The sequence below is a fragment of the Bidens hawaiensis genome, unplaced genomic scaffold (assembly GCF_021521415.1).
Source record: "Bidens hawaiensis isolate Kalapana, Puna unplaced genomic scaffold, B.hawaiensis_p1.1 tig00004282_1, whole genome shotgun sequence".
Taxonomy (NCBI): domain Eukaryota; kingdom Viridiplantae; phylum Streptophyta; class Magnoliopsida; order Asterales; family Asteraceae; genus Bidens; species Bidens hawaiensis.
In genome coordinates, this window is record NW_027491257.1 from 857,223 (window position 1) to 884,858 (window position 27,636).

At 38.5% G+C, this 27,636-nt stretch overlaps 2 pseudogenes; both read right to left on the minus strand.

The window, feature by feature from the left end:
• The window catches only part of LOC143626054 (TMV resistance protein N-like), a 73,376-nt pseudogene that overhangs the window by 6,208 nt on the left and 39,532 nt on the right, over positions 1-27,636 (minus strand).
• Positions 3,348-3,854, minus strand: LOC143626109 (toll/interleukin-1 receptor-like protein pseudogene; annotated as a pseudogene).

Sequence of the window (27,636 nt, forward strand, 5' to 3'; positions counted from 1 at the left end):
TGGATCGTTTGGTATAAAAAGGGAACTAACCGTGCCATATTATCCTGAGCATGATGGTATTGTTGAAAGAAAGAACAGGACTATAATCTGCATTACAAGAATTATGATGAAACAAATGAATCTTCCTAATCAATTTTGGGCAGAGGTTGTTGCCACTGCGGTCTATCTTATCAACATAGCCACTACCAAAGCCGTTAGAAACATTACACCCTATGAAGCATGGAGCCAAAAGAAGACTTATGTTAATCATTTAAGGGTGTTTGCGTGTGTGGTTTATGGTCTCAACCATGCTCAGTTTAGAAAGAAGCTGGATAAGAAGTCTGAGAAGTGTATGTTTATCGGATACTCTACAAAAAGCAAGGGCTATAGACTCTATAATCTAGACACAAAGAAGTTCCTTACCAGAAGGGATGCCACATTCATGGAAAGTGAAAAATGGAATTGGTGTAGCTCCTCATCAAACAACTCTCAAACTCCTACACATTCACCTCTTCAATCTCCTATTACACCCAACACAAACTCCACCTATTCCTCTAACTAGCCAGCCTCCTCATCTAACACAAATACCTCCACTACTTATACTACTTCACAAAGCAATCCTACCATACCCTTTACTCCTAATTCGAGAAGTCAAAGAATGAATGGCTTAAATGATGTGTATTATGAAGCTAGAAAAGATGATGTAGAAGAAGACTTTTATGCCTGCCAATTTGCAATAAAGATTGATGTAGAAGAAGACTTTTATGCCTACCAATTTGCTCTCACAGCCACTGATCCTAATTCTTATAAAGAAGCTAGTAAGAAGCAAGAGTGGCTGGATGCTATGGTTGAGGAAATAAAGTCAATTGAAAAGAGCGCTACATTGGAACTTGTGAAGTTATCATATGACAGGAAGGTTGTTGGTCTAAAATGGCTCTTTAAGACCAAGATAGGTCCGAATGGAAAAGTGTTAAAGTATAAAGCAAGACTCGTGGCTAAAGGCTACACTCAACTTCCTGGAATTGATTACCAGGAAACATTTACGCCTGTGGCAAGATTTGAAACCATTAGAGTGGTGTTGAGTGTGGCTGCTCAAAGAGGATGGAAGGCACACCAATTAGATGTTAAATCTTCCTTTTTGAATAAGGAGTTAAATGAAGAATTTATGTTGAACAACCATGTGTATAAACTCAAAAAGGCTTTGTGTGGCCTAAAGCAAGCTCCCGGAGCTTGGTACTCCAAGATTGATAGCTACTTCATCAATTAATAATGGGTACAAGAGAAGTGAGAATGAGCGCACTCTATATGTTAAGAATGAATCCAGTGATGATGTTATGTACATTTGCTTATATGTTGATGATGTAATTTGTACTTGCTCTTCCGCTGAGTTGGTTGCAGATTTTAAAGAAGGAATGAAGAAAAACCTTTGATATGATAGACCTGGGGCTACTTAGGTTCTTTCTTGGCTTAGAAGTGAAACAAACCAAGGTAGGCTTGTTCTTGAGTTAGGAGAAGTATGCAAGGAGTCTAATTTCAAAGTTTGGTATGACAAATATTAACCTTGAAAACACACCAATGAACTCAAGTGAGAAATTGTAGATTGAAGATGGAGCTGATAAGTGTAATGAAGTTACTTATAGAAACCTTGTGGGTGGGTTGATTTACCTAACCCATACTCGACCTGATCTTGCTTAGTGGTGAGCATGATCTCAAGGTTTATGCAATCTCCGTCTAAGTTTCACTATGGAGCTGCAACAAGAGTCCTAAAATATGTGGCTGGTACTCTCAAGTTTGGGATTTGGTATGCAAAAGGAGTTGAGATTGAGTTGATTGGTTTTTCTGACAGTGATGGGGCAAGCTATCCAGATTTAGAAAGAGTATTTCATCCTATGTGCTTACTCTTGGAAGTGGATATGTTACTTTGAGTTAAAAAAACAGTTCACAGTTGCCTTATCCAACACTGAAGATGAAAACATAGCAGCTACAGCTGCTACTTGTCAAGCCTTGTGGTTAAGAAGAATTCTAGAGGACCTTGGAATAAGGCAAACCTAAGCTACATGGCTTTATTGTGATAGTAGGTCCACTATTAATTTGAGTAAAAATCCGGTGATGCATAGCAAGTCTAAACATATTGAGCTAAAATACCACTTCATTCATGAGATGGCGAATCAAGATCAAGTGGCTTTGAAGTATTGCAAGACCAATGAACAATTGGCTGATATGCTGACAAAGGCATTAGGACGTGAGAATTATGTGTTCTATAGACACTGGCTAGAAGTTATGGAGCTTGAATTAAGGGAGGGTGATGAAAAATCATACAAGCTCTACATGCATGTGTTGTTTTTCTTGTTATTTGTTTTTAATTTGAATAAGTCATGTTTTGATCTAGTCAAAGTTGTTAGGCTAGTGCTGAATAATTGGTAGCCGTTTAATAGGTCGTTGTATGTGCTCTATCTAATGAGCCTCTTTCCTATAATTAAAGATAAGAAAAACTTTAATTCTATCGATCCTTATCATTCATCTATTACCATCACATTTATCATATCTCAAAACAGTAACACTTAAAACTTTTGAATAACATGGATATTTAACGACTTAATCTTCACAACGAATTTGCTAATCTAAGGTACAAATCTCTTTGTATGTTCATCAAATCTAGAGACGGAAATTGTTCACATGACCCGAAACACGGCCGAGCCCGACACAAAAAAAAAACAAAAAGACGTAGGTTTTGGGTCCACTTACACGAACCGAGTAAAAAAATGGTTCAAGTTTAGGTCGACTAACATGACCTATTTAAAAAACAAGTTGGGTTCTGTTCAACCTGTATAATACAGGTTGGGTTCGGGTCGACCCATATAAAACAGGCTGACCCATTTAACTATATAAAAAAACTTTCATAATTATATTTTAATTTTGTTATTTATGTTATTTCTTTTTTTTTTCATTCTTTATGAAGACACACTTATTGTAATTTCCAATTCATTTTCAAGATTTCTAATATTTAAATAAAACTCATATTACTCATTTATTCTACTGACTCTAAATTATAGAAATTTTGGTTAAAATTTTTTTTATAAAATGATTAAACGGGTCGTAGTTGGATCGATCAGAATTTATGTGTGCGGGTTGCACGAGGCAATCTGCAACCTGACACGAATAATAATATAGGTCGGGTTGTACGTTTTAACCTGTCAACCCGTCAACCCGCAACCCATTAATCCGTCAACTTGACACGATTGACATCCCTAATCAAATGATTCAAATCTCTAAACAATAGAGTCCATACTTGGATACAAGTACTGTAGACCAATCTTTTTAATACAAACATGCCTTCTATACTAAAATTCTTACCTTAGGTTACAAAAAGACTAAAAGGAAATTTACCCGCTTGCGGTATGCTTGATCACCCAACCCGATGTGTTAGCTGCATCAACTAGTGCTTTTCTCCATGTTTTAACTTTGCCCATATTCTTCCAATAATGTTTGGCAATTTTCCAATTTGGATTCCGCATGTCCGATGGATTTACACGGTAAAATATCGGCATAACGATTTGCCCTCTCTCATCCCTACATTTCATAATACACGCAAGTTCATCCAAGCACCAAGAAGAATCGGCATAGTTTTTAGAGAATATGATGATGGCGATCTTTGATTCTTCGAATGACTTAAAGAGCGATTGGGCGATGGATTGGCCCTGGGGAAGTGTCTCGTCATCCTTGTAAGTGTAGATTCCTCGTTGCACAAGAGCATCGTAGAGAAAATCCACAAAAGTCTTACGGGTATCTTCTCCTCTGAAACTTAGAAATACATCGTATTTCCATGATTGAGAAGATGAGGGAGCAGAGTAAGATGATGAAGATGCCATTGATATTTTGATTTCTTTTGAATGAGTACGTCTGTACGTATACGTGTAAAGATGAAGAAAAGAAGTATGTGGTTTAAGTTCCTAAATGAATGAAGCAAATACAAAGAAATTCCTGGAAAATTGCTCTTAATATGTTGTGGAAATGTCAATGATCGAAGCTACTTGATGTAAGCACATCTTTATGTACAATGAAACTAAAAAGAAAAAAAAAATAAGAATACACATTTTTGCCGATTATAAAAAAAAATATTTTTGTTTTTATTTAATTTTTCAGATACAAAGAAACAATTATAATCAATTTAATTTTGTTAAAACACAATAAATTACCGGATTGGAGTTTTAATAAGCCTAAAATGGGATTGCTTTTATGACATTGATAATTTGATATCAATGTAAAAATGAAGGGTTTAGGAAATTTCTTGGATAGAAGCACTTTAATAAAATTAATAAAAGAATCATATATATATAAAGAATTGCATCGTGTTGTCTAGCTAGTTGTGACATTGATGTCTCACCTACCTAATATATTACAGAGTAGATTACACAAACTGGCCCATATAATTATAGAAAAAAAGAGTCAAACAAATCTTAAACTACCTAATATGTAAACTTGATGTATGCATTTATTTATTTGTTTGTAGAGTGTCTTCTCACAAGAAATCAATTTGGAACTGAGACTCCTCATGTTAAGTGACGGAGAGTGCCGGGTTAGTTTATGAATAATAGAAAGTGTGATGTACTTTAAAATTAAGACAAACCAAGCAGAACTGAGTTGCAACCAGTTCGAGTTCGAACATCAAAAATCTGTTCATTTTGTAAATTCAAATCAAACTTAGCTGCACTGGTTGTAGTCGAGCCGAGTTTGAGCAAACCCCTTCTTATTTCGGTTCGTTTGGCATAAACAATCCTAACGTGGAGTGCGTTTATTTCATAAAAGTCTATCCGTGGCTAACATTTTAGCATAAAAAGTACATGTTACTTTGGATTTTGAGTCGGTCTTCAGCTTGGAAGCATTTATGACCACTCGCTTATATTAGGAATTTTCCTTTTCTTTGCCTTGTCTAGTTGATAAAGTAGGTGTTTCTTTTTTGCAATAAATCGTGCGCTAGCCTTTTTTGAATGGTAAAACAAAGTCTTTTAAAATTATTTTCATAAATCTTGGTTTGATAATTTATTTTTAAAGAGACAAATTTATAGTTAAAAGACTAAAAAAGGGTGAGACTAACACCATAATCTTATTAACTAAAACAAATCTTCGAAGACAATGGCTGAGCTAGGAACTTTTTTTCATGGGTTTGGAATTTTTTAATGCTTAATTTTTTTCCGATGTCAAAGTTTTCGGGCCCGAATGGGTAGGGTCGGGTCGATCATTTGGTTGGATAAATAAAATGCAATATCACTATTATAACAAAAATAAAAAGACATTGCATATTATAATTGTTCCTTACGTGTTTTCATGTTTTAAAAAATATCTTCAATCACGACTTTGAAAATAACTCATTCTCAAAATAACAAATACAATACAAGCATCATTCATATAATCGTCACCCAAATGATTACGCAAATCCGACTTCACATGCTTCATTGAAGAAAAACATTTCTCAAACGATAGACCAACAGGTATTGGTTGTTGGCGATGGTTTAAACCTTGAGGCGAACAACGAAGACGATGAAGCAATGGTCATCTGGTCGATAGAAAAAAGCTGATCGGTTGCTGAGTCGATGACCGATGTTTTTTTTTGTTTATTTATATATTTTTTATTTAGGTATTATATTTAAGAATGCTAATTTGGTTAGGCTTATTGATCCATTCTATGAGTATTTTGGGCTTTTTATTAATTTATATATGGGGTAATAAGGTATTATTGGCCCATATATAATGTTTGTTAATAATATTTATAGTTTTTTAGAAGCTTTTTATATTTTATAAAAAGAATATTCATTACTAAAAAAATATAACTAATGTAGGTCCCGTGGCGGGTGGATCTAACAACGGTCTTGGATCAACCAAACTTAGTGCTAGCGGAAATCACACTAAGCAACCAAGAGGTCTCGGATCTTGAGTTTATGTTTGGATTGAGAGAGAGAGAGAGAGAGAGAGAGAGAGAGTATATATGAGTTAGATAATTTTTGCAAGAAGTCTATTCTTCTCATGGCATGCTCCCTATTTATAGAGGAGCATGCATGAGAGATGTCTTTATTACCAAAATGCCTAATGGGCTAGAATACAAGTTTTTCCCTTGGGCCATATCTCTTGGGCCAATACATACAAAAATAAACATCTAAAGCCCAAATACATATATTCAATACAAAAGACTTAGATATACAAAAAGGGACCTAACAATCTCCCTCTAGTCTTTAGTATTGAAATCCGTCGGTGTCGTAGACCAAACAATCGTCCTCGGTTAGTGGAAGTTCAACAAGTCTTCGGACGAACTTGTTGAAGGCTTCAACTATCCGGTCTGTATTTTGACGACCCAAATCCTGGACGGTCCCAAGCGGTGAGTTGAAGAGCTTATCTTCAATGTGGAATCCCATTAGCTCATGCTCATTAAACATTCTAATCTCGTGCATATCACGGCAGTGGATGACGGCTTCACCGGTTTTGTTATCAAATTCCCAACCAATGAAGTCTCGGAGAGTGTTGGAAAGATAAGGCTCACCATGATAAATCTCATGACAGTCTTTCGGCGCCTTGTATCTCCACATTGTTCGTGGCTCTCCGGTGGCTGGGTCGATTTCTCTTGGGTTCTTGTACTTTCGACCCTTATTCAACTCAAAATCCTTGTAATCTACTTTATATTGATGATGAAGATATGTGGGTATCCAACTCTCCATTGTACTACCCACATCCACTCTTCCCAGAGCCTCTCTTAAATAATTGATGTCCAGCTTTGGTAATGTCTTCAGTTGGTGGTGGTTGAGATAAATGAGGTCTCCGCTGAATCTTCTGATGGCCCATACACTGTTCATCTTATTATATTTTGCATAAACTATCAGCGAATCGTCGTGGTAAGGATAGTTGAGCATGCGGGCACAAGCACGACTTGACACAATGTGCGTCTTTCTTTTCTTCTTTGGTGGTTCGTGTGTCAAGTCGGCGGCTGGATCAGTTGTGGGAGCCTCTGAAGGTAGAACTTGAGTAGGAGGTGTGTCTGGATTGGGTGTTTAGTTGATGTAGTCTTCTTCTACTCCCTCCTCCGTATTATGTTCAATAATTTGCTCCAAGTTCTTTCCAGCTTCAATAAAATCATCCATAAAACCTGCAAAATCATCAGGAAACAAATCTTTATACATATTTGCGATCTCTGTGTCGTGTTGCCTGACTTTGCCGGTCGATTCGTGATCAGCAGGGTCTTGAACTTCATGTTGAGTGTGTGGAGGTGATTGAGTGTTAACTCCACCTCCACCTCCTCCTGCCGTGGCCCCTCCATCTCCTCCGTGGCCACCTTCACCATCATCACCATCACCGTCTTCATCAAAACTATCATGAACATCGTCCTCGTCATTGTCTTCATCATCATCATCATCATCATCATCATCATCATCATCATCATCGTCATCATCATCATCATCTTCGTTATCACCATCGTCACCTATGTCTTCACCACCAGCTTGGACCTTAGGATGTGCCTGTTGTTCAGGACCCAAGCTGGTACTTACCCCACTAGCGGCTTGGCCACCCAGTTGTACCACATGACCAACAGTTGCCTCACCTTCAGACGCCACAACCCTAACTCCTCGCATGGCCACACTTGGACCTGCGGTAGGCTGTGATCCATCAGCCTGAGAAGTCTCACCAGACCTTCTCCAACTCCTGAAGACCGTATCGAGTCTATCCTCTAGACCATGAAAATCATTATGAATACCCATAAGGTCTGAGGCCGCTTGATACTTGCTTACGAACTCTTTATTTGTTTTTAGTTGAAGGTCATTGAGATGATCCTGTTCCTTTACTTTTACTTGAATGGCTTCCATCTCGGCTCTGAGTGTTGCTTTTTCAGCTATAAGAGTATCAAGGGAGGCGGATGATGCTAGCTGATTCTCTAAACTTGTGACTCTTGAATTTGTAGCCTCTTTCTCAACATCCCATCTTCTCGTTGCATCCTCGATCTTCTTATTTAGACTTGTTCTGAAAGCACTTGCACTTGGTAAGCTTTTCTCAAGAGTAGTCAATCTGTCAACAAGCCTGGAGTGGTCTGCCCTCAGATTAGCGTTTTGAGAGGCTTCGTTGTTCAGCAGCAATTCTTGATTCTAGACCCTAGTGTGAAGTGTGTTGATCAACAATATTTGATTTTCCAATTGAGCCTCGTTCACCGCCTTCTCATCCTCCAGAACTTGCACCCTTGTTTTCAACTCTGCCTTCTCCTTTTCATCCGGAATCTCCTTTACTTTCAAATCCTTGATAAAACAAAGAAGCCCCATTTCTCGCTTTGCCCTTTTTGCGTTTGAAACCTCCAGTGCGACGATCCTATCGAGGATAGGATCGACGTAAACTGGAGGTGTCGAAGACTTCCCTCGGGCAATGGGTTTGGGAGAAATGATAGTGGATGGTGGTATAATGGACACTGTGGGTGGTGATGTTGCTTGCCAAGGTAGGGTAATGGATTGGGTAAGGATTGGTGAAGTTGTAGTTGAGGGTTGTGTTGGTTGTTTGGCAGGTGGTGAGGATATTGCAGTTTGGCTCCATAAGCTGGTGGTTTGTATGGGTGAGCTAAATATAGATGATGTAAATATTGAGGAAGTTGTAGGTTCGGTGGTTGGTTGTGAGGGTGGTGTTGTGGTTTGGGAAGGTTCTGGTTGGGTAGGTGGTGTGGATGGTAGTGGTTGGTCTTGAGGTGGTGAGGGAGGGATTTGAGGTAGGAATGTAGATATGGGTTGGTCAGTTGGTGAGGGTTCGGGTGATGAATCTGGTGAGTCATGGAGTATGGTTTTGGTTTTCTTGACTTTGGATTTCTTTCTTGATTTGGGTTTCCTATATGTTGGGAGTTTGATTTTGGCTACATCTAGGTCTTTTTAGTACTTGGGCTAAGGTTTCCTTAGTAACAACAGGCTGGTCAGAGGGTTTACCTTGAGAGGGAAGCTTGACAACAAGCTTTGGAGCCTTCTTGGAGTCTCCAAGCTTCCTCAAACACTTTAGGGGCTGTTGGTCTTCCTCTGCTTCCTCTTCTTCCTCAACAACGACCTTTTCTTTGCCCGAAGCGCTACTAACAGAAGGCTTGTCAGTAGCCTTTCTCTTCAAATCATGTTTGGCCTTTGAGCGGTCCTCAGCTGGCTCATCACTAGAATCGGCCACAATCTCAGCATCAGGGTCAACCATCTCTCCACTCTCAACAGAAGCCACATCCCCAGCAGGTTTTTGTTTCTTCAAATAATCCAAATTTAGGACCCGGCCTAGGTCCTACATACTGGTATCCCTTGCCCTTGGTGCTTAACAACACACCAAAAATTGAAGTCTTGATCTCATTCACGTGATAGGGCTCTGGAAGAGATTTCTTGTCTTTGGCTTCCTTTGACCCTGATCTTGGAACATTTGGAATTAGATCATCAATCAGCATCTGCACGAACCTCGGGTACATAAGCCAGGTCGCCTCACTTCTGATATTTCCTAACATACACAGAAATATCCTTCGAGAGTAGTTGAACTCCTCCCTTCTTGTTAAAGCAAACATAATACGAACCCAATCAACTCTCATACTGTCAAATCCTCCAAGTATGTCTGCGAAGCAGTGTGTCACGATGTGGAAAAGAAATCTCCAGTATGGTGGGAGATGTTTCTTCTCCAAACTCCTCCATTCCGTATCGTATCCCATACTCGCCACAAAATCTTCCAACTTCTTCCTATCTCCCTTTTCATAAGCATAATCAGGCTTATCAGCAATCTTTAACACCCCTTCTTATAACCTCTTCCGTAATAGTTAATTCATTTCCAGCAACCTTTGTGGTAAAGGATAGAGAATCTTCAGCAATCTTTGCAAACGCCCAGAAGTCCAAAACCCACTTGTAATAAACAGCTGGGTCAGCAGAAATGGCATGTGCAAGGGGTGATTGCTTGAGCCCCTTGACCATAGACGTGAACACTTTATCTGCCTTAGCCTTTGGTAACTTGAGAGCACAAAACAGATTGTGACCCTGAAATTAGACATGGAGATCATGAGAATTATCATTAGAAACAAAACAAAATAATAAGTTATATACATATGCATTAGTATTTACACATTACTTGACTTTAGTTTTAATTAAATATGTACATTTTAGTTTTAATAAGTTGATTAGTTAATCTTAGTAAATTTGTAAGTCAATTAGTCCATAACATGCACGTTTTAACAGTCCATAATAGTTCAAGGGTAAAACTGTCCATAACTGTCCCAACTGTCTAGTAGCATCAAGTCCAGGTTTCTGAAAATTTAGCTAAGTACAAGAATTTCGCATGAAGCTTATTTCGCTTCACATGGGACGCGAAGCGAAACAGAAAGAATTTCGCTTCGCATGACCAGGCGAAGCGAAGCAGAAAGAATTTTGCTTCGCATGGCCAAGCGAAGCGAAACTCCTTTTCATGCGAAAAAATTCCTTAGCCCTATTTTTGATTTCTTATCCTTTCAACATGGTCGCCAAGACCCGAATTGGATTTCTGGAAAGTATTGGACAACATTATTTCAATTTACTTGGTCAATTTAGCCTTTGAACATATGAACAAACCCTGTGACTACAAACTGTACACAAAAAACCCTAATACTAATAACAAATGATAATAAACATAAATCTAGAGTCCTAATGTCAGTATCTAATCAAGATATGAACAACAAAAATGGAAATCCAGCCGTAGATCTAGTCGACAGTTCATCTGAACCGCCGTCTCGATTTCCGAGAACCCAGAAACAAAGAATATAGTATGAACAAAGGTGTTTTGATGATATACCAAGGGAGCTGGATCTAGATTCAACGGCATAATGGATAATGAGTGGAACGGATCTTGAAAATTTTGAAAAGATTTAGGGTTTGAAGATTGAAGGATAAGAGAGGAGAGAGAGAGAGAAAAGTGAAAAGTGTTTGGTGAATAGTGAAAGATATTTTGAGTTTCCCTTATATATAGGGTCAGCCTATCTCGCGATAAGGTCAAAACATCGCGAGTATTCACCGAAAATACACTCTCGGTCCTCAGTCTTTAAAAGAATTTGTATTTTCAAACCCGAAAAATATTTACCCACCGAATCCAAGCACTTGATTATTTATTTTATTTTTCTTTTGTCGGTCCGTAACTTGTTTAACGTTTGCAAGATCGATCTCTTTGACAAAACTAAACATACACACAAAAAAAAATAATAAACAAAAACTTAAAACAAAATAAAATAAAAAGTAAAATTAAAACAAAATAAAATTAAAATAAAAATTAAAAATAAAACTTAAAATATTAAACTATACAGGTACTTAATATTTTGGAAAATAAAAACAAAAAATAAATTAAACAAAATAAAGTTAAAACAAATTTTGAGATTATAATTAATATAGAATTAATTTACATAAGATCTTTTCTTTAATATATTTTCAAAGAACGATCGCGACGTGGAATCATATTGGTTTGCAAAGCCCTATATCGCGTTTCCATTTTGAATTATTGTGACACAAATTCATCATCAATTGTAGATATAGTCCACTTGTTTAACTTGACAAGTGTTTTGATGTTAATGTGATACATTTAAGGTTCAATAAGGCACAGTGCTTATGTGGTCCCTACTTAATCAGACATGTTACTGATTCCATCATATCTCGGGCCTACTTAGTGTTAACATATCACCTCAACTTGACTTAAACTTTTCTTATTTGATCACAGAATTCTTATTAACACACTTGACACTTTGTACGTTATATACTTGATACTTTGTGCTTTGCACACTTGACTCGATCTAGAAAAATTAAAATAAAGCAGAAGATTCAGGGCCTTAACAATCAGATCTTGTTGACTACAAACAGAAAAAGTCCAAGGCTTGAATCAAAATAAATGAAGAAATAAAGTAGAAGTTAAAATCCTAAGATTGATTCTTTTTCGACTCTTTTTCGAGATTTTTCTATTTCTTTTCTGTTTTTCTTTTTCTTTTCCGGACTCTTTTTCTTTTCTTTTCTTGACTCAATGAAAATTAATAAATTAACACTGAATTTATAAGACTACTGTGATCAGGTAAAGAGAGGTTTGGGTATGACATGTTTAATTACATTTCTGCCTTCATGAATATGACTTCACGGAATCATGCAACCGCTTCATAATTGTATATCAGAAATTTAGGTTTATATCACCCAACACTTACTTGTTTGTCAAGCCTATCCACACATTGATGAATGACTTTGTAGCCTTTTGATCTACTCTTTTCATGCGCTAGGATCATTACATATCAATGCACTATCACTTTCCACAAGGTCGGATCAAATTCTTAGTTGAAAATTTTAAATAACCGACTCCCTCTACGAAGGAGCTCCCTCTAAACGGGATAAATACTTTTAGAGTTTTCTTAAATTTTCTTAAAGAGGAATAAAGATGAAATTAATATTATATATAAAATAAAATCTTTTTGTTAAGTCAAGTGACTCACTTTTGTTTTTTCTTAAAATAAATTTTAAAATCTTTTTGGTGAGTTAAAGTTAACTCGTTTTCTCCCTCTAAAATCGTGACATATTTGAAAAATATTTACAATTTTGAAACAAAAGATAAAATTTACTCGAAAGAAATCATGCCCAATGACTCAATGAGAAACAAAAATCGGGCACGACTAAATGCTTTGGTAAAGAGATCTACAAAGTTATAGTCACTATGGACCTGTTTTATATCGGCAAGTTTACGATCGAAACAATCACGAATGAAATGCATTCGGATGTCAATGTGCTTAGTCTTTGAGTGCTGGACCGGGTTTTTAACAATAGCAACGGCCGCCTCATTATCGCATTTGATCGTGGATCCATAGAAATTCAAACCGTAATCCAGCAGCTGATGCTGGATCCATATCACTTGAGAGCAGCAGCTGGATGCAGCAATGTACTCGGCTTTGGTTGTGGAGGTGGACACAGTGACTTGTTTCTTGCACTGCCATGAGATCAACCGATCTCCCAGGAATTGACATCCACCCGATGTGGATTTTCTGTCCAAGTTGCATCCCCCATAATCACTGTCGGTGTAAGCATGAAGTTCCAAGGGTGACTCCTTTAGATACCAAAGACCCAAATGTGGTCTCCCCTTCAAGTATCTGAAAATACGCTTGACAACCGTCATGTGGGACTCTTTCGGGTCTGACTGATATCTGGCACACTGACAAACAGGGAACATGATATCCGGTCTGCTTGCAGTGAGATACATCAGGGAACCAATCATTGACCTATAAAGGTGTTGATCGACTGGTTTTCCTGATGGATCAGGAGCGAGAACAGGTAGCGTAGCGATTGGTGTCATGGAGGCTGTTGAGTCCTTGAATCCAAATTTCTAAACAATGTCATGAACGTACTTTTCTTGATGAATCAAAGTCCCGTCTTTCTTTTGTTCAACCTGTAAGCCCAGGAAGAAAGTCATCTCCCCTAAGGAACTCATTTCAAATCGCTTCTGCATAATCTCAGAAAACTCCTTGCACAAATTCTCATTCGTGGACCCGAAGATAATATCATCAACATATACTTGAACAAGAATCAAATCACCCTTAACCTTCTTGACAAAGAGAGTTTGATCAACAATGCCCCTCTTGTATCCGTTCTTCACTAAATGATCAGCCAATGTGGCATACCATGCACGAGGAGCTTGGTGAAGACCATAAAGTGCTTTGTCAAGTCGGTAAACATAATCAGGATGAACAGGATCTTCAAAAACCTGGAGGTTGAACCACGTAGATTTCCTTTTTTACTTTCCCATACAAGAAAGCAGTCTTGACGTCCATTTGATAAACTTTGAAGTTCATGTACGAGGCGTATGCTAGAAAAATACGGATTGCTTCTAATCCGGCTACCAGTGCATAGACTTCATCGTAATTAAGACCTTCACGTCACCAAAAGCCTTATACAACAAGCCGGGCTTTATTTCTAATGATCACCTTCTTGTCATCTTTCTTATTTCGGAACACCCATTTTGTTCTGATCGGCTTCTTATGTTATGGCTTCTTCACTAGCCTCCAAACATTCAACTTCTTGAACTGTAGCAGCTCTTCTTGCATCGCTTCAACCCAGGAATTCTCCTTCAACGCGACTTTGTAATCCTTGAGTTCAATCTGCGAAATGAAACAGGCAAAAAGACATCTGTTAATAGTACCAAAAATGTTGCGAGTTTGAATGCTAACGGATGGATCCCCAATGATGTTCTCAGTCAGATGTCGACGATGAATTGGTAGCTATGGAATTTGGTCGACATGCTCGACTGGTGTTGCCTCAAGCTGAATGGTTAAGCACTCTATGGGATGAAACACGGTGGTCACAGGAACAGAAGCACTTGGTTGAGTGATGTGCGTCAGATAACCCTATAACAATGACCCTCACAACTAAGCTTTAATATTAAAACGAAAATCCAAAAACCACACACAACCGACAAGTGTACCGATCGCAAGTAGTATAGACCTAGGAAGTCCGAGTATCGAACATGTGGACACGTAAGACACTAATGATCACTAACCCTAGACAAAACCTACCTAAGAATAATATTTAATCGATTTTTGATTTTTAATTACTTAACTGGACTAACTGGACTGACTGACAAAAGTTACCTAAAATAGAAAACTTAAAGACAAACTAACTGTGTTAACTTCGGATGGAGAAAAACGTCTACCTAGGTCTGAATCAAACTGTAGGCCTAACAAGCTAATGGATTAAATGATATCTAAACACTGGTCCCTAAAGATGACACAACTTAGGATCGCTCAGGCTTACTGGATCACCTCTCGGTCTCACTCAATAAACCCTAACTACTCTTAATCGGCTAAAACGACCAAACCGGGAAATAATTGCTAACGTGTTCTAATGTTGAATCACCTCTCGGTCTCACCAACACTCAACCCTAATGGAAATGAATAATACACGACCAAGGATAGAGGAACAATTCAACTTAAACCAAAATAGATCAACTAGTCGCTCAAAACACCTAAACCTGACAAGAAACGAACTCGCTCTTGCGCAACTCTTATTCTAGCATGCAAAGACAATGAGACGACCCTGACTTCTTATCACTTCTAGGTCTCTAAGAAGGTGCCTAACCGCTGTACTTTAACCACAAATTCATGCCACAAAACCCTACGGTTGTACCTACCGCAAACAAACCCTAAACACAAAGTCTAGAATCAAACAATGCAATGATCAATCAACACGAAACTAATTAACCGACACAGGGGGTTTAAGCAATGAATGACCAAAATTTCCAGCCCTTAAACACAACCTATTTCATGTCTAAATCAAACTTTACAATAACAATTAACATCTATCAATCAAACAATTCAATAAACTCATCAAAACCTAACAATAATCATCATTCCTAGGTAGAACTAACAAGTTTAGCCTCTCATAATTTTTGGACAGCAGCTATTGATTAATAAAAACATCAAATACTTCATACCAATCATCATAACAATCATTCAACAATCAATTATAATCATAAACAATCCAATCTTTCAAGTAATTGCAAAACTAGTTAACAATTTAGCAAGAACATCAAAGTTATTGAACAATGAAAAAGATGAAAGGATATGGATGATTCCGGGCTGCTCCTTGGCTGTTAAAACGGATGGTAAAAGATCCCGAGGCTTGGTTCTTGTGTCTTCTTCCTTCCCTAGCCGCCACACACTCAAATCCTAAGCACAAAAAAGATTTTTCTCTTGGTTCCCTTGGCTAAAAGCTGCGATCGACAGCTTGTAGTGGCTGTTAGGTTATATTTTTTTTTATATTGTAAGTATAATGTAAGACTTGGGCCTCCATGATGCATATGGGTCGGGCTTTGAGCTTTGTCTTGAACTTGTATGCGTAAAAGGCTCGTAAGCTCCTCGAAAAGTCCCGGTTTCTTTCTTTCTTTCACCCAAAACCTACATGATTATTAAAACTATGTAAAACCTATATAAATCAAGTAAAAACAAATAAAATATAATATAATACGTAGATAAAAGGTGCGGAAAATACGTGTGTTTTACAAAATATCAAATATCCCCACACTTAAGACTTTTTCGTCCCTGAAAAAGAAAACGACACAGGATCATATCTGAGTTTAACCGACAACTCTTGGTTTTATTTATTTATTATTATTATTATTATTAATATATTTTTTTTCTTTTTAAATTTATAGAACAAGTGACCCATTACCCAAATATCTCTCCCAACTTTCACCTAATAAGTTAGATCAGGTCGATTGCCGGTATTGCTGTCCACTTAAACCCATGCCCCCAATACTTACCGAGTAAAATAAGGCGCGGCAATTTTATCAGTTTGAATAACAGTGGGACCCAACAACTAATAACCATACCAGACCCGAGTCACCCCAAGTTGACTTAAATCTTATATCGAGTTGATCAAAACATGAAGTACCCATTTTTATGAATAGCTAAAGACAATCAACGGTATTGTTTATCCACCTACGCTTAAGCATTAAGGTCTTTCTAGCAGCCATTAGATATGATTAATGTACATTTAAGTAGCTAACTAGTGAGTGTTCCCCACTACATGGCATACCCCCGTTATCAAGCAATACCCCAAAGTTCATATCCAAGGGTGAGTATGCACAGATTCATCTGTAGGGCTTACATATGACGTATCCCTTGTGGCCCGTTTCTTAATGGTAATGAGGCGCGAGCAAGGGGACCCCATATGACTAACAGCGTGGATGATTAAGTCAGTAGTGTATTTGTATTTTGAAGTACGAGGTGATCATGTTTAATGACTTATGTTTGACAGATAAACTGCGGGTTTGCTCTTTGAGCTCTTTTAATATTCATAGCTCCACTTAGGAGATGTGACTACCCAGATGATAAATCACATAAAGACCCATGGTGTCCGTCCCCCTGGGGCATCCCATCAATACAGGATTTAAGGTTATAAAACCATACACCAATGAAGTGTTAACCACTAAAACTAGAAGCATGAAATTTATGTTTATATCACAGGCTACTTTGGTGTACCCTAATGTTAAACCTACCAAGCATCGTATGATTAATCTATTCCAATTTCTATAAAATTTTTAATTTTTACGATCAAACTAAACATAAGGCTTGAGTATGACCCGTCTTTTCATCCCATTATATAAAGTTAAGTCAACAACCAAACCGCCCTTTCATTCTTGAAGGCTGAGCCTACCAGCACATCGATTACTGAGTCTAAACCGTTCGGTTGCCATACATTACGTTCGAGTCTAATGGGCACTATTCTTATTATATATATATATATATATATATATATATATATATATATATATATATTGAAAACACCAAGAATTTATAAAATAAACACTACTCGGTAATAATATCATTTCTTGTTTAACGTAGAGAAAACAAATTTCAAGGGACTATTTTTTTCAATTTTTTCAATTTTTTTTCAAATTTTTTTTTCAAAATTTTTTCTACAACTAAGTAAAATAAACCCCATCCCCACACTTAGAACGAAATCGTCCTTGATGAGAACAAAGAAAATAAATAAAATAAAAATAAAACAAAAATTAAAAAGATAATATATAGAAGACTAAAACAAAGAACGGGTTACTCCCCTGGTTTGTGTGCAGAATTATCAACAGCTGTATAGTACCCAAACGACCATATAGCATTTCATTCGCGGCCGCAACCTCGAGAGAACCTATTCCAAGATGCCATCGTAGCTACCATGCGCATAATATAACATGAAAAACTCAAACTCGCTCGCATGTAGCGGCGTACAACACAGAAAACAAAAACATAAAGAAATAAACATATTTTTGTGATATTGGTTTTTATAAATTATATATATATATATATATATATATATAATACCCCTTAAATCGACCGACTTGAATGGAGATTGAGTACGAGCGGTTTCATCTTGGAACATCCTGAAATAGATAAAACAAATAAAACAGATAGCACAAACATATAACAAAAATACAAACTCTACAACTCAGGCGGTCTCCCGAGTGATGCATCCACACGTCTACGTCTCGGAGAGTGAGTCAAGGTAGAATACCTCGACCGTCTGATCAGTCATCGGCTCGCCAATGTGGTGCTTCAATCTATGACCGTTCACCTTAAACGTCCAGCCTTTATCCTTTATCTTGACAGTGCCATACGGGAAAACCTCAGTGACCCTAAACGGTCCCGACCATCAGGATCTCAAATTTCCCGGGAATAACCTCAACTGGGAATTATACAATAAGACCGAATCCCCACACTTAAACTGCTTATTACCCTTCAACTTACGATCCTGCAGTTCCTTCGCCCGCTGCTTATAACGATCTGAATGCGCGTAAGTGTGGTCCCATAACTCCTCCAACTCATACAACTGATGAAAACGATGATCTCCGGTAGATAACGCAGAATCAAGAGAGGACGACTCAGTTTCAGCATCAGGGGAGTGTTCAGTCAAGGCGACCATCTCAACCTCTGGAGTCTCCCGATCTAAAATCTTTGCGTCTGAGGCGGAACCTCCACAGAGGTCACTGGAAAACTCCCCCACATGAGTCATGATCGTATCAATGAAGTATAGGGAGTCATCAGTAGATTTGGGATGCTTAGGTGACTGCCGAACATCAAACGTGACGTTCTCATCCCCGACTCGAAGAATCAGTTTGCCATTGCGAACATCGATCAACGCATGCGCGGTGGCCAGAAAAGGTCTGCCCAGAATGAGTGGAACATTATCATCCTTATTCATGTCAAGAATAACGAAGTACACCGGGAAGATGAACTTACCAAAGCAAACGAGCATGTTCTCGACCACCCCTTGAGGGTATTTCACAGAACGATCAGCAAGCTGGATACTCATCCTGGTAGGCCTCGGTTCGCCTAAACCCAGCTTGCGATACACGGAATAAGGCATGAGATTAATACTGGCATCAAGATCAGCCAGCGCATGAACCACCGTATCATCACTCAAGGTGCAGGGAATTGTGAAACTCCCTGGATTGGCCATCTTTTCTGGTAACTTCCTCTGTAAGACAGCAGAACAACTAGCACTCAAAGGGATGGAAGCGACCTCAGCTAACTTCTTATTCGAGAGAATATCCTTAAGGAACTTCGCATGTTTAAGCATCTGATTCAGTTCCTCAAGGAATGGAGCTGCTTTGTAGATCAAGGAATTTGGAGTTCTTCTCCTCATCTCTATCTCTACGGAGTCTCCTGGGGTATGGAAATCTAGGTTTGTAGACTCTCGGTGGCTCACTCGGTAATTGCTGTCTCTCGGCCTGTGTTGAACTCCCTGAGCTGCTCCTCTGATGCACTTGGGCCGGCGGAGACTCCAACTGAATCTCCTCATCCAACTGCTCCTCTACAACTATTGCAGGCTCCTCGACGACTCCTCGTCTGGACCTCTCCTGAATCACGAGCTCGTCTCGTGCCCCTGCACCGCTCCTTGTCGTCACAGCTTTCACGAATCCTCTCGGGTTTTGCTCGGTATTGCTCGGAAGTGTACCCGGCGGCCTCTCAGTTAAACGACTAGTTATCTCTCCCATCTTCCGCTCTAGATTCTGAATCGATGCTCCCTGATTTTTCATGAAGGTTTCGTGCTCATGGAATTTCTCTTGGGTTTCTTTATAACGGGAATCCCCTCGTCTCATGAGCTGGGATAACATTTGTATCTGTTGTGCCATCATCTCCTCTAAGGTGGGTTTCTTCTCTTCACTGCTCGCTCCGTCACCCGCATCCTGGAATAGACTCTGCCGCTGCTGAAAACCGGGCTGATTGCCGCCCCTCCAGTTGGAGTTCTGATTGCCTCTCCAACCCGAATTATAAGAATTGAAAGAATTTTGATTTCGGGTTGGATTGCCTATGAAGTCTACTGCCTCCTCCTGGGAACTGAATGGGCACTGAACGGTGTCATGCCCTCCTCTGCAAATCTCACACGGCTTGCTGTTCGTCTGCAAGTCTTTCACGATCTCCGCCAACGCCTCCACCTGTGACGTGAGTGCGGTGGTCGTGTCCACCGAATGCATGCCGCGTGATATGGAATCGACGGTCTTACCAGCCTTGGAAGGCGGTCTCTGGTATCCACTTATAGCTAACCCGTTAAACAAAGCGATACACTCATCCGGGTCCTTCGTCGTCAGCAAATTTCCTCCCACAGCTGTGTCGAGCATATTTTGCGTCACGTACATCACTCCATTGTAGAAGTTCTTGACAACCGCCTAATCTTGCAAGCCGTGGTTCGGGCACAACGATAAAATATTTTTGAAACGCTCCCATGCCTCGTAGAAACTCTTGGTATCCTCCATCTGAAAAGAATGTATCTGGTTATGCAAACGAGCGGCATTAGCCGGAGGATCGTATTTCTCAAGAAATAGGGTCTGCATGGAAGCCCAAGTAGCTATGGAGCCCTGTGGGAGGGACTCGAGCCACAGACTCGGTTTATCGATGAGTGAGAACGGAAAAACATGGAGTTTCACGGCATCTTCGGATACGCCGGCAAGATGGAAGGTGTCGCAGAAACGCGCGATACGAGTGAGATGATGATGCGGGTTTTCGTGAAGTAACCCGTGGAACTGACTAAACTTAGCAGAATGAGAAATGGTGTTCAGAATATTCGACAGACTCTGCCAGTTCGCGTTAACTCCAATGGCGGGTGGTGCGATGCTGGATCTCGCGCCAGCATTGGCCGGTCGGGCCCGGTCTGCAACTGTCCTCCTCGGTGGTGGATTGTCGCCCATGATCCTATCCCTATCGTCGGAGTCAACGGATGAAGAAGTGGAAGATGGTGAAACGGCGCGACGTCTCTCACGAAACTCTCTCTCTGACTCGGGAAATGCTTCCATGCCGGGTGATCCTTGAGATCGAGTCTGTCGCATAAAACTATAATTAGAAATAAATTTAACTAAACTATTCTAACAAATAAGCAAAACAAAACAAAAATAATTACAAGTAGCACACAAGATAAGTCCTAACTCGAGTCGCTCTCAAAACGCCTAAAACCGTGTCCCCGGAAACGGCGCCAAAAACTTGATGTGCGTCGGATAACCCTATAACAATGACCCTCACAACTAAGCTTTAATATTAAAATGAAAATCCTAAAACCACACACAACCGGCAAGTGTACCGATCGCAAGTAGTATAGACCTAGGAAGTCCGAGTATCGAACACGTGGACACGTAAGACGCTAATGATCACTAAACCTATACAAAACCTACCTAAGAATAATATTAAATCGATTTTTGATTTTTAATTACTTAACTAGACTAACTGAACTGACTGACAAAAGTTACCTAAAATAGAAAACTTAACGACAAACTAATTGTGTTAACTTCGGATGGAGAAAAACGTCTACCTAGGTCTGAATCAAACTGTAGGCCTAACAAGCTAATGGATTGAATGATATCTAGACACCGTTCCCTAAATATGACACAACTAAGGATCGCTCAGGCTCACTGGATCACCTCTCAGTCTCACTCAATAAACCCTAACTACTCTTAATCGGCTAAAACGACCAAACTGGGAAACAATTGCTAACGTGTTCTAATGTTGACTCACCTCTCGGTCTCACCAACACTCGACGCTAATAGCAATGAATACTACATGACCAAGGATAGAGGAACAATTCAACTTAAACCAAAATAGATTAACTAGTCGCTCAAAACACCTAAACCTGACAAGAAACGAACTCACTCTCGCGCAATTCTTATTCTAGCATGCAAAGACAATGAGACGACCCTAAATTCTTATCACTTCTAGGTCTCTAAGAAGGTGCCTAACCGCTGTACTTTAACCACAAATTCATGCCACAAAACCCTACGGTTGTACCTACCGCAAACAAACCCTAAACACAAAGTCTAGAATCAAACAATGCACCGATCAATCAAACACGAAACTAATTAACCGACACAAGGGGTTTAAGCAATGAATGACCAAAATTTCCAGCCCTTAAACACAACCTATTTCATGTCTAAATCAAACTTTACAATAACAATTAACATCTATCAATCAAACAATCCAATAAACTCATCAAACCTAACAATAATCATCATTCCTAGGTAGAACTAACAAGTTTATCCTCTCATAATTTTTGAACAGCAGCTATTGATTAATAAAAACATCAAATACTTCATACCAATCATCATAACAATCATTCAACAATCAATTATAATCATAAACAATCCAATATTTCAAGTAATTGCAAAACTAGTTAACAATTTAGCAAGAACATCAAAGTTATTGAACAATGAAAAAGATGAAAGGATATGGATGATTTCGGGCTGCTCCTTGGCTGTAAAAACGGATGGTAAAAGATCCCGAGGCTTGGTTCTTGTGTCTTCTTCCTTCCCTAGCCGCCACACACTCAAATCCTAAGCACAAAAAAGATTTTTCTCTTGGTTCCCTTGGCTGAAAGCAGCGATCGACAGCTTGTAGTGGCTGTTAGATTTTATTTTTTTTTATATTGTAAGTATAATGTAAGACTTGGGCCTCCATGATGCATATGGGTCGGGCTTTGAGCTTTGTCTTGAACTTGTATGCGTAAAAGGCTCGCAAACTCCTCGAAAAGTCCCAGTTTCTTTCTTTCTTTCTTTCACCCAAAACCTACATGATTATTAAAACTATGTAAAACCTATATAAATCAAGTAAAATCACATAAAATATAATATAATACGTAGATAAAAGGTGCGGAAAATACGTGTGGTTTACAATACATCATTGAGGATCAATTGCACCTTCTTCTTGATCAACCACGTGTTCTGGAGCAATGGGACCTTCCCATAGGTTGTCATGGAATGGAACAACTGTTGGAACAGAGGTTGAGTCGGTGTTATCAGAAGCTTCGTTCGGACTGGGATCAACCTGCACATTTGATGCATCAACCTCCACTGCAGGATCTTGATTATTTTCTACTGAGGTAGGTGTGGGGACGGATTCCACCACACTGGGTTCTGCAGAAGGTGGCTCTGCTTGTTCGACTTGAACATTTTCTTCGTTGTCTGCTGACACGTATGAATCAGTATCTGATTCAGTGATGTCTTCAACAACCGGTATCTCAGTGGTGTCTGCAGAGGGCTGCACATTATTTACCGGGGCGTGTTGATTGGCCACGGGTTGTACATTGAGTACGGGTGCAGGAGAAACAATAGTTACATCATCAAGACCTCTCAATACAGCTTGCATCAAAATAGATTGATCATCAATAGGGTGCAGAAACACAGGGGAAACATTTGGTACGACTAGTGTCACATACATCCCACGAAACTGCTTGAACAAACTTTCATAATCAAACATCCAGTCAGGACCATTGTTTGCATCAGTAGGGTTCAATTCTTACCAATCAATGTTGAAAGACTCTAAAATTACTCTAGTTTTCTTATTGTACACACGATAAGCACTTTTGTCAGCAGAATAACCAACAAAATAGCACTCTGCCTTTTCAGCAAACTTGGAGGTTGTTCCAGTATTGGTTTGGAGTATGGTACAGGGACATCCAAACGTTCTGAAAAAATTCATCCTTAGCTTCGTTCCATAGAAGACTTCATACGGAGTCTTGTTCAATATTTTATTTAGAAGCACACGGTTTTGAGTAAAGCAGGCAGCATTAATGGCTTCACCCCAGAAAATCAATGGTAGTTTGGAGTATGAAAGCATTGTTCGAGCGGATTCGACCAACGTACGATTTCGTCGCTCAGCCACCCCATTTTGTTTGGGAGTGTAAGGTGCACTGAATTGACGAAGGATTCCCTTGTTGTGACAGAATTCATTCACCACTTTGTTGCAGAATTCTGTCCCATTGTCACTTCTGATACATTTCACCCTCTTGTCAGTTCGGGTCTCAACCAGCACAATGAACCTAAGCAGAAATTGCGATGTCTCATCCTTGTGCCCTAACAGAAAAGTCCAACTGAAACCCGAAAAATCGTCAGTAATAACCAGACAATAGGCTTTTCGACCTATTGCCATTGGTTGAATTGGACCAAAGAGGTCCATGTGTAACAGCTGAAGAGTGGAGTTTATGGAATTGACAGTCTTGGGTCTATGAGGGAGTTTGTGCTGTTTGCATTTAGAACAGGATAAGCATTTTTCAGCACAATGAAAAGATTTAACAAGCAAACCCCTCACATGATCACCTTTAACCAACTTATTCAAGTTCTTAAAGTTGACATGACCCAATCATCTATGCCATAAAGATGAATCGTTCTCCGAGGCCTTGGACATCAAACAGGAAGCAGAACGCATGGAATAATTGTTTCTCATGTCCAGAATGTAGGCATCATTGTGTCTCGGAGTACGCAACATGATCCACTCTTCAGGGACTTTAAAACCTGGTTCAACATAAGACACTCATTTTCTGTAAACAGGGTTGAGAATTTCTTATCACAAATTTGAGAAATGCTGAGCAGGTTGTGGTTGAGTTGTTCCACCAGATTGACCTCATCAAATGTAAGTGTAACACCCCAACCTGAAATAGGCTGACGTGTCGCAACGTGCTGTGGTATACAGAGACGGAAGACATAATCCCACTAAAAAGCAATCTTCTTAAGCATCTTAAAGTTTAATTCACTCTCTCTCCATTTCGCTAAAAGTAACCTGTGAACCTGTGTGAGAGGAAAAGTTTACAGAATGAGCCGAATGCCCAGTACGAATAAAAGGCTCAAATAACAATGCAATAAATAAAAAAAATTTAACAAGATAAGGTAACAAAAATGTTACGATGCAATGTATGCAAGCCAATAAAGTAAATCGTATCATACGGATGATACCCATGAGCCGAAAACGTATAACATACTAGTGGGGCTACATAATCTTGTAGAACTATGCACCCAAAATAGTGCAATGGGGTGTTGGCATACACTCAACCATCCACGATAATACCATACATATCCATATAACCTAGGATCGATTCATACGCCTCCTAATAGCTGTGGGCCACACTTGCCCTTAAGAGACGCTGTGAACTAATCTCTTCGTCACGGAAGAAGCACACAACACCGATGCCACAATGTTGTGCCTATGGGACACTCCACAGGAAGTGTAGAAATCAGGGTACCACAGCACAACCAATTCCAAATAATGCGATTATTGTAGAAATGATAACAACAAATATAATTGACAGTATAATAAGTAAGCAAATGTAGGTAACACGCTCAAAGTACAAACAATATCAACAAATATCTATACAGTATAATAAGTAACAGAACATGCGATATTGAGTACAAACTTAAAAATTATCGCATGCGTACAATATCAATTTATATTTTGAGTCAAACGACCAAAACCGGATCTTGAGGAAAAATAAATTAGATCCGGTTTATATTCCAAAAGACGTTTAGGAGTTCCAAAAGAACGTGATACATCAACGGGGTTTTAATTAACAATCGAACACGACAATATAAGTGGAGGGGTAAGAATCCGTACCTTTATTTTAGCATTGTGGTGATTTACAAAGGTGTTAGGTGTGTTTGTAACAACCTACATAGTATTTATAATCTGAAATGAGAATTTATTATAAAATTTCGTTCAATTAAAAAACATTTTAATCAATGTCTGATGTAAATTTTAATGAATTTAGTATTGTTATTAAAAATGCATTTAGTTCAAATTTAACTATATTATTATCTTTCGGATTCATTTAGTTTAACGGTCAAATGCAATTTGCTTATTATTTCAACCGCATATTTATTTTATGTTTATAAATATAAGATATCGAGCTTAAAATGTCCTTGTTTAAAAAAAGATCTATGGATTTATTTATTTGTTAAAACTTGAGTAGTTAATATAATGTGTGAGACAATGAATCTGGTTAAATGTGTTATGGGAAGGAATATATAGTTTAAACAGTATAATTAGAAAAAGTCATAAGAGAAAGTGTTTAGACTCATGCATCGTTTGCTTTCTTATTTTATTGTTAAATTTATTTTCGTTGTCATTATTATTATTACCATAACAATTCTCAAACGGCTACCGGTTATTTTTGAGTTGTCAGCTACAAAACCCAACTACCTATAACGTATTTAACATATAAATTAGCTTTAGGGGTTCGGTTGTAGTTTACCTCAGTGGCAAGCGATAGGTCTAAAATCTAGTTGCCGGAACAACAACGTGCAGCGATGGTTGAGAGGTTTTTGCGGAGCTACCAGTGGTTCAAGGCGGTGGCACATAGCGGACATGGCTAATGGTGAAGATGGTTTCGAGTTGCAATGGTGTCTCTCCATGTTGAAGATCTGGTTTCTTGCCAGAAAATGGAAAGCAAAGCAAGTAGAGAGAGAAAGAGGTGTAAGTGACAACAAGATGGGGTTGTTACAAGTTGGGCTCTTGATTTATAGCCGGTGGATTCTGATTAAGGCTGTCCAGCATCTGTGGGCGGCGAGGTTCAGGCAGCGTGCAGGCGGCGGTGCTGCAGCTCCCGTTTCATCTAGTCTGTACATGTGATGTGCAATATATATATATATATATATATATATATATATATATATATTATAAAATTATTTCTTACTTTTCAAGTGGTTGATATTTTTAAGGTTTTACTTAATTATTATTATCTTTTTTTTTTCATTTTTTTTTATTCCACAATTAACCGACACGTAAGTTGAAATTTCTCATTTAATATAATATAACTTCTTGCTTTGTTTTCTTTTCTTTTTATATATATATATATATATATATATTAATAAATAAATACGTAACATTGTTTATTTGCCTATTATTTTAGTGTGATCACACTTAATCTTTTCTTTTTGTTATATAAACATTTCTTTTATTATATTAATATTTAATTTCAGCATTATTATATATATTTTATACATATCTGTTTTACGGATATTTCAGTAACAGTACCATTTGAGACCTTTCCTTTCTTTGTTATCTCTCCTCCTACATCACCGGCAAAAGAAACGTGCCCATCGTCGAATGGTTTGATGTCAAACAACAGGGACTCGTCTCCTGTCATGTGTCGGGTGCAGCCACTGTCTAGGTACCAAATACTGTTGACAGGCCTTCCAGGCTGACCCTACATACATGAACAACCAATTAGTGGAGGGTTTCCAGAGATGCACTTGTCTCGGGAAAGTTAAACACAAAATCACCAAGCTTAATTTTATGATTTCTGTAAATGTAGTCTTTTGGTGAGTCAGAATCTGAAGAGCAATCTCTCGAGGAACTTGAATTATGATTTCCTCGGTTTTGTAATGGTTTTCTGGATTGCCTTCGTTTTGGTTTAGGCTTAATCACAAAGTCTTCTTGATTTGCCTTAGTGAAAACCTTTGAAGGGCTCTTGGGCTTTTCAGCTTCAGACCCCTTTGCTAACCTTTTTCTTTCTCGATGGTTAGCCAGAATGGTTTCTTGGGTTTATCAGTTCTTTTGGTTTTGAAATCTGTCTCACTGGCTGAACTGTAAGTTTGGTGAGGCATTTTTTTAGTTTGAGTAGAAAACCTAGGAAATGTCTGACCAAACTTACTGTTAAAGTCTCTTTGCTGCTTGTGCCAGTTCTTGCAGTGTCTCGCAAGATGAGAAGGATTTCCACAAACAAAGCAACACTTTCGTTGGTTACATTTATAGACATCATAATTGTAACATCTAGGAAAAACCCATATTTATTTTGGGTTAAAGTTGCCAACTTTGAAAGGTTGAAGGAATAAAAATATCCTCAAGAAAAGTCATGGAAAAATGAAATGAGAAACATTAAGTATTCTTATGCTAAGGAAATA